We start from the raw sequence: 8475 nt of genomic DNA, 5'->3' as shown, positions 1-8475 counted from the left end.
GTTTTGAGTATGATCTTTTTTACGTACAAATATGTACGTATTTCACAAACATAACAAAAACTATGGGCTCATATGCAATTTTTTCATGTAACTTGCTTTCAAATATCTTAGATATAGTATATGAACATATTTAAAATAATAAAATAGTATATATAATACCACATGGTAGTATATGAGATATGTGGGGTAACTACCACCGGGTGGTAGGATGAATTTTCCCTATATATATATATATATATATATATATATATATATATATATATATATATATATATATATATATATGAGTTTGTCCTCAACAACATTCACTTATAGCTATGTCTTCAAGTTGCATTTTTCTGCCCTAAGTGAATGTGATCGAACCCTTACCACGTTTGTGCTCATCTCTCCCACTCTCTCTAAATCTTCGTATGCATTCTATTGACACGTGTCAATGTCTTCACATGGTCCTTGTCAGTCGAAGATTTTGAGACCAATATTAAAAATATTTTCTATCCTTATCCGTTTTTGGCTGTCGCCACAGAAAATGGAACGACTTCCCGCCCAAATCGATGTAGTGGGCTAGTGGGGTTAATGTGTGGTAGTAAAAATTGTGCATCAATCCCACCCGTCAAGCACATACGAAGTGCCAGGGGAAAACAATAATTTCACCCAGGTCGAACCCCTCCTTATAAATACTTCACCACGCGGTCATTTATTGCTTTTACACTAGTCGCTCTCATCACCTTCAAACCCTAGCGCCGTCGCATGGATTCATCTTCACCCGAGAAGAAGCACTTCGCAGCCGCAACTTCTCCACTGGTGTACTCACGTAGGCCGCGAATACCTTCACCCTGCCGCCACCACCACTGTTTTCCACCGCCAACTTAGGGTGTGGAAGATTGGACTGCTTCGCTTCTCCGCCTCATCGAGTTGTTCATCATCTGTTCATTGCGTGGTAATTAAAATCACATTTTTACCGCTTGTTTGATCCGATAAAATTTTCAATATCTTCAGAAAGTGTTATTAATTATACTTCCACTTATTCTTCTCATATCACACAAAGCTTTTCATTTGTGTTACATGACTCGTATGATTCCTCACTTGTACTTATTCATGAATTCGTACAAATCTGGACCCAACTTCTCACACTAAGTGTATATCTTTGCAATATGGGGTCATTATCCTTGTAACAGCCTGGTTTTTGGCCCTTTTCTTTTTTCCTTTAATTTATTTGATGTCTGCTCTGTTTTTCTTTTTGGAGTGGATCTGTGGACTTGAAACATGGGAGCTCATCATTTCTTCTTCTCCCAAGTGGTTCCTCATGCTCAAACTCACCCCAAGGTCATGCCATGTCCATCCTAGCCCACCTCTCAAATTCTTTTTCTTGGGGAACATTCCTTTTCTATTAAAGGAATAACCTCATTTGCCCTAGGTTGTGAAGCAACCTATATTTCTGTCCATCCAAAAATTCCCAATCAATTCTCATAATTTTTTTGGGTCATATATTGCTCAAATATGCCCAAACATTTCCTTGGCCAGTTCAAAAATATATTCCTCCCATATTCATTCTTCTATTCTGCCCTAAATGGCATTTTGTGAAGGAAGTGCCATTTATCTTATCTTATTTGCTCCCAAACTTTTTGGGCATTCTTTTATGTCCAAATCATTTCCTCGTGCCATAAGTCAACTTCATTTGCCTAGCCAATCTTCCCCAGCAATTTTTCAAAGTTTCTATCAAACAGAAGCCATTGTTAAGAAAGTACTAGCTAGGAGTATCCAAATGAGTTGAAATTTTTCATGACTGCGCTCATATCATTACCTTCCTCTAAATTTCAACTCCATCCCTTCGTCTATGTGAGCGTAGGATCAAATATTTGTTTTTGGCAATATTTTTAGGTTCTGAAGCAGGTATATTTTATATTGCTTCATTAATTCTGAGAAATTACCAGATCATGCTCCTACCCAAATAACATCTCTCCACCAAGTTTGACACCATTTCATCAAGCCATTTTCCCACAAATATTATTGCAAGTTTCTAGTCAGTGAGGATGTTTGTGAAACAAGTACCATTTTGGCAAGTCCATTTGGTGTGAAATTTTACTGCATCTTCATATGGCCAAATAACCCTGCCTTGCCAAGTTTCAGCTCAAGTGGACTCTTCATGTGAGTGCCTCATCCAAATCCCTTTTTCGGACCTAATATGCACTTACAAAGCAACTATGTTGTTTTGTGCTCCTCTTCTCCTCAAATTTAGCAGGATTATAGTCCTTTCTTAGTTAATCACCCCAGACAACAACTTTGGCTCCAATCAATTCCCTGTTGATCACCACTGGGCAGCCAAGTTTGCTACAACAAACTTCAGATGATCACTACCATCTAACCATAGCACCCCAGGTCAGGACATAGCCTCATAAATGCTCCATATTGGAAGAAGATAATGCTAGACACAGTTTCCCTACCTCTAGTGACCTCTATTTGCCTTGTGTCATGGTGACTATTATTGGGGAACGTAGTAATTTCAAAAAAATTCCTATGCACACGCAAGATCATGGTGATGTATAGCAACAAGCTAGCGAGGAGAGTGTCCACGTACCCTCGTAGACCAAAAGCAGAAGCGTTAGCACAATGCGGTTGATGTAGTCGTACATCTTCACAATCCGACCGATCCAAGTACCGAACGTACGGCACCTCCGAGTTCAGCACACGTTCAGCTCGATGACGTCTCGCGAACTCCGATCCAGCAGAGCTTCACGGGAGAGTTTCGTCAGCACGACAGCGTGGTGACAGTGATGATGTTGCTACCGACGCAGGGCTTCGCCTAAGCATCGCTATGATATGATCGAGGTGGAATATGGTGGAGGGGGCACTGCACACGGATGGAATAGATCAATAGATCAACTTGTGTCTATGGGGTGCCCCTTGCCTCAGTATATAAAGGAGGAGAGGAGGGGAGGGGCCGGCCCTCTCTATGGCGCGCCCTGGGGAGTCCTACTCCCACCGGGAGTAGGATTCCCCCCTTCCATGTAGTAGGAGTAGGAGTCAAGGAAAGGGAAAAGAGAAGAGAAGGAAGGAGGGGGCGCAGCCCCTCCCCCTAGTCCAATTCGGACTAGGCCTTGAAGGGGGGGGGGGGCGCAGCCTCCCCTCTCTTTTTCCTCTAAAGCCCAATAAGGCCCATATACTCCCCGGCGAATTCTCGTAACTCTTTGGTACTCCGATAAATACCCGAATCATTCGAAACCTTTCCGATGTCCGAATATAGTCGTCCAATATATCGATCTTTACGTCTCGACCATTTCGATACTCCTCGTCATGTCCCTGATCTCATTCGGGACTCCGAACTACCTTCGGTACATCAAAACACATAACTCATAATATAAATCGTCACCGAACGTTAAGCATGCGGACCCTACGGGTTCGAGAACTATGTAGACATGACCGAGACACGTCTCCGGTCAATAACCAATAGCGGAACCTGGATGCTCATATTGGCTCCTACATATTCTACGAATATCTTTATCTAGGGATGGCAATGGGTAGGGTATGGACGGGTACGAACTTTTTGTGCCCAAACCCATACCCAAATCTTTTTTCTATACCCACCCATTTCAATATCCATGGGCACAAATTGGTACCCATGCCCATACCCATCGGGTATCTTATATCCAATGGATATCTGATGTGTACAATATATAACATTGGCGTAATAAAGGTAAGGCAAGAAAATGGCCTAAAACTAAAGTTAGGTACTCGGCCATCACAATCTGGTTTGCACTTACATCAAAATTTCACAATGACGATTGACACACAAATGTCTTAATCTCCATTGAAAAACAAAATCAAGTTTGTAAACTTGCAATGCTAATTACTATAGGTTTACCCCGATATTATAAAGTTATTATTTATTTCCTTATTTCATGATAAATGTTTATTATTCATGATAAATGTTTATTATTCCCGCAACTAACTCATTAGTCACATTGCTTGCAAGGCTTATAGTGATGTGCATTACCGAGAGTGTCCAGAGGTACCTCTCTGACAATCGGAGTGATAAATCCTAATCTTGAAATACACCAACTCAACAAGTAACTTCAGAGACACCTGTAGAGAACCTTTATAATCACCCAGTTACGTTGTGACGTTTGGTAGCACACAAAGTGTTCCTCCGGTAAACGGGAGTTGCATAATCTCATAGTCATAGGAACATGTATAAGTCACGAAGCAAGCAATAGCAACATACTAAACGATCAAGTGCTAAGCTAACGGAATGAGTCAAGTCAATCACATCATTCTCCTAATGATGTGATCCCGTTAATCAAATGACAACTCATGTCTATGGTTAGGAAACTTAACCATCTTTGATTAACGAGCTAGTCAAGTAGAGGCATCCTAGTGACACTATGTTTGTCTATGTATTCACACATGTATTATGTTTCCGGTTAATACAATTCTAGCATGAATAATAAACATTTATCATGAAATAAGGAAATAAATAATAACTTTATTATTGCCTCTAGGGTATATTTTTTTCAGTCTCCCACTTGCACTAGTGTCAATAATCTAGTTCACATCACCATGTGATCTAACACCAATATCCACATCTGTATGTGGTTAACACCCATAGTTCACATCGTCATGTGACCAACACCCGAAGGGTTTACTAGAGTCAATAATCTAGTTCACATGGCTATGTGATTAACACCCAAAGAGTACTAAGGTATGATCATGTTTTGCTCGTGAAAGAGTTTTAGTCAATGGGTCTGTCACATACAGAGCCGTATGTATTTTGCAAATATTCTATGTCTTCAATGCTCTACACGGTGCTACTCTAGCTAATTGCTTCTACTTTCAATATGTATCCAAATTGATACTTAGAGTCATCTGGATCGGTGTAAAAGCTTGCATCGATGTAACTCTTTACGACGAACTCTTTTATCACCCCTATCACTGAGAAATATTTCTTTAGTCCTCACTAAGGATAATTTTGACGGATGTCCATTGATCTACTCTTAGATCGCTATTGTACCCCTTTGCCAAACTTATGGCAAGGTACACAATAGGATTGGTACACAGCACAACATACTTTATAGAACCTATGACTGAGGCATAGGGAATGACTTTTCATTCTCTTTCTATTTTCTGCCATGGTCGGGGTTTTGAGTCTTACTCAACTTCACACCTTTGCAACACAGGCAAGAATTCCTTCTTTGACTGTTCCATTTTGAACTACTTCAAAATCTTATCAAGGTATGTACTCATTGAAAAATCTTATCAACCGTCTTGATCTATCTCTATAGATCTTGATGCTCAATGTGTAAGCAGCTTCACCAAGGTCTTTCTTTGAAAAACTCCTTTCAAACACTCCTTTATGCTTTCCAGAAAATTCTACATCATTTTTGATCAACAATATGTCATTCACATATACTTATCAGAAAGGTTGTAGTGCTCCCACTCACTTTCTTGTAAATACAGGACTTTCCAAAAGTCTGTATCACTACTGGAATCAGGGATTTTGCCGTCTGCCAGTTCTTTGCCGTCTGCTTGCGGACGACAAAGAAAGTCTTTGCCATCAGCTACCAAACAACAGACGGCAAAGAACTGGCAGACGGCAAAGAAGGTCTTTGCCATCTGTCATTTCTTTGCCGTCTGCTAGCAGATGGCAAAGATTTTTTGCCATCTGCCAGCGGAAGGCAAAGAGGTGTCAGCATATGCCAGTACACTGCAACGGTCCATCCCCCTCTTTGCCGTCTACTGGCGGACGACAAAGATTCTTTGCCATCTGCTGGCGGACGGCAAAGAGGGGGCTATCTTTTTTTTGCGGGTAAAAGAAAACCGTTGCCCCCACCTTCTCTATCTCTATCCCCTCTCTCTCCGCTCCTGCCCCACAGCCGAGCGCCGCCCGACCCCGCCTCCCTCGACCCCGCGCCATTGCGCCACCTCGCCTCCGCCCGCCGGTGCGCGCTGCCACCTTACCGGACCCCAGGAGCCCCGCCGCCTCGCGCTGCCGCCTACGCTGCATCGCGCGCCGCCCCGCCGCGGAAGCCTCGTCGCTTGTCGCCCCGACCTCGAGATCCGCCGCCGCCATGGGAGCCGAGCACCAAGCTCCTCTGCGCCCCACCCGCGTCCCCGCGTCGCCACCGCCACCCCACGCTACCTCGCGTCCGGATCCGGTCGCGGGAGGTCCCTCTCCCCCGATGCACCTCCGCCTCTCCCTCTCCTCATCTTCTCCCAATGCGTCGCTGCCGCTGCCTCCGCCTATCCCCATCTTCTCTCGCCCAGCCACCGCCTCTCGGCTCTGGCGCTGTGCTGCAGGGCGTCAGAGTGGTCGCGGGACTATGATGGGGCGTGCCTGCAAATGCGCATGTCCTATAGCCACGCCGCGTGCATCTTCCTCTTCCTCCTGCAGCGGGCCGACTGCAGCCTCGCCGGCGCCCTCGGCCTCCTCAGGATCCCCATCTAGCACAAGGTTATCTTCTCTTCTGTCTCCGTGCTTGTGGTTCCCTTCCAGAATTTGTGCCATACATATTGGGCTGACAGTGCTTGTTCTGCTTGTGTTCTTACCATCTTGCCTCTGCTTCCATTGTCTCTACAGGTTTATGTGGACGGCACCACAACCATGCCCACCCACGAAAGGAAAGCGAACATGAAGGAATTCTTCTACGGTACTAAACAAATGTCCTGCAGAAACTGAAAAGTGAATAAGGCCTTTGCGGTTTGGACCTGTGAACTGAAAATTTTCCATTGTCTATCTGTCTACCACAGCCATGACATTTCCCTTCCTTCTGCAACTGGAACACGGGATCAGCGGCATCGACGACCCGAGGCAGAGGGCGGTGTGCTCGGAGTTGTACAGGAGGAGAGACGGCAAGGGGGAGGGTAGTACGAGGCTGGTCTCTGAGGTCGACGCCGAGATAGAAGAGGAGTGTGGGATCTGCATGGAGTTAAACAGCAGGGCTGTGCTGCATCCACGATAAGTGCATCGATTGCTACCGCCAATGGTGAGTGAGAACAAGAACCTGACCCTCGCGTATTTTTGTTTTGTTTTGTTTCTCTGCCATGTTTGTTCAGTTCAACTTCAACCAATGAGATGCTCAATGGGAACTCCCTGGGTTATCTCTACTCTACTGTACTGAGTTGAATGAATGTCAATAGTAGCACATGATGCAGAATCTGGCGTTGAATGAATGCTTCTCGTCATGGTCGCTGCCGTGTGGAGGCTGCTCCCGCTCCCCTGCTCCTTGCGTCGTCGTGGCCGCCGCTGCTGCCGGTGGAGCACGGGATGCTGCTGGCCATTGGCCCACCCCCAGTCTGTTTCTTCTCCAACTCCTTGTGTCACTCTTGGTTCGATCTTTAGGGCTGGAGCAACATAGTTCCTGTAGGTGGGTTAGCATCTTGGCTGGATTGTTTGATGTGGCCTGTTTGCCTGTTCAGGTATGCCAACAGCTTGACGAACATGTCTATATGCGTGTAAGCAATTAAACCTGGGGAGAGGAGTTAGTTTGCAAGTTATAATTCTGTTTTATCTTACACGTGAGGATTAGAAATGCTCTTGTACACTGGTTTTCCCTTGCTGTACATCACTAAACTTGGTTCAGTTAAAAACTGCAGTGCCTGACAGTTCTGGACAGCAAGCTTCTATCTAAAAAATGAGTTAGCTATGCTTAGAATTTAGAGTTGGCCCCTTTACATAAGTTTTAGATAAAGTCCCAAGGTTTCCGTAGAGTACTTATTTGCTTCGTTTGGATGTACGGTTTGAGAGCAGCCATCATTTTAGTTTTCTGTCCCGAAATTTATGTTCCTGGGGTGCAGAATTTGTTGTATGGCAGTTTAGGCCATGCTAGAGGTTTAATTAAATTAAAGTCACAACACAAAAATTGTAGAGGATATTCTGCAGATGCTTAAACATATATTATTTGTTAGATTTCATGTTATACACTAAATCCTATGGAATTATTAAGATGACTGTACTATGTTGGACAGAATTTTACGTTTGACTTGGTGATTGTAACTAGACTTATACTCTAAGATTTTGTCATCGTTGATGATATGAGGACTTATAATGTGATAACGTATGTATGAGCTGGGGTCTTGTGCGTAGGAGCGCCACTAAATTATATATTCTTATGTGTTGAGACCATGCTTTGCTGTGACTGAGATATATGCTTGATGACAAGTGTGGGTACTTCGAGTTCGGAACCGTTTGCCTCACAATTTGTGCCCCGCGGTTGAGGCAAGTTCACAACGGGATAATGACTTGCATAATCTCTACATTCCATTTTTATTTATGATATCTTCCATGTCAATGATGTTTATTATGATGGCGATGACGATGACCATGATATGTTGATTCAAGTACTATGCTTGCATTTGCATACTTGCACTCATGATGATAGTGAATGAAGGCGTGCACTACCTTGGTGGGAACATTGAGACCTTCATTGTTGGGTTGCGACCTACTTTGGAGGCAACCTCCACATATTGGAGTGAGTGGATGTC

The 8475-nt window shown here is 43.9% G+C and overlaps 1 pseudogene; it reads left to right on the top strand.

Moving 5' to 3' along the window:
- The window catches only part of LOC119292548, a 9155-nt pseudogene extending 1837 nt beyond the window's left edge, over nt 1-7318 (top strand).
- The last annotated feature ends 1157 nt before the right edge of the window (nt 7319-8475 follow it).

The sequence above is a fragment of the Triticum dicoccoides genome, chromosome 4B (genome assembly GCF_002162155.2).
Source record: "Triticum dicoccoides isolate Atlit2015 ecotype Zavitan chromosome 4B, WEW_v2.0, whole genome shotgun sequence".
Lineage (NCBI taxonomy): Eukaryota > Viridiplantae > Streptophyta > Magnoliopsida > Poales > Poaceae > Triticum > Triticum dicoccoides.
This window is presented reverse-complemented; position numbering and strand designations above follow the sequence as displayed.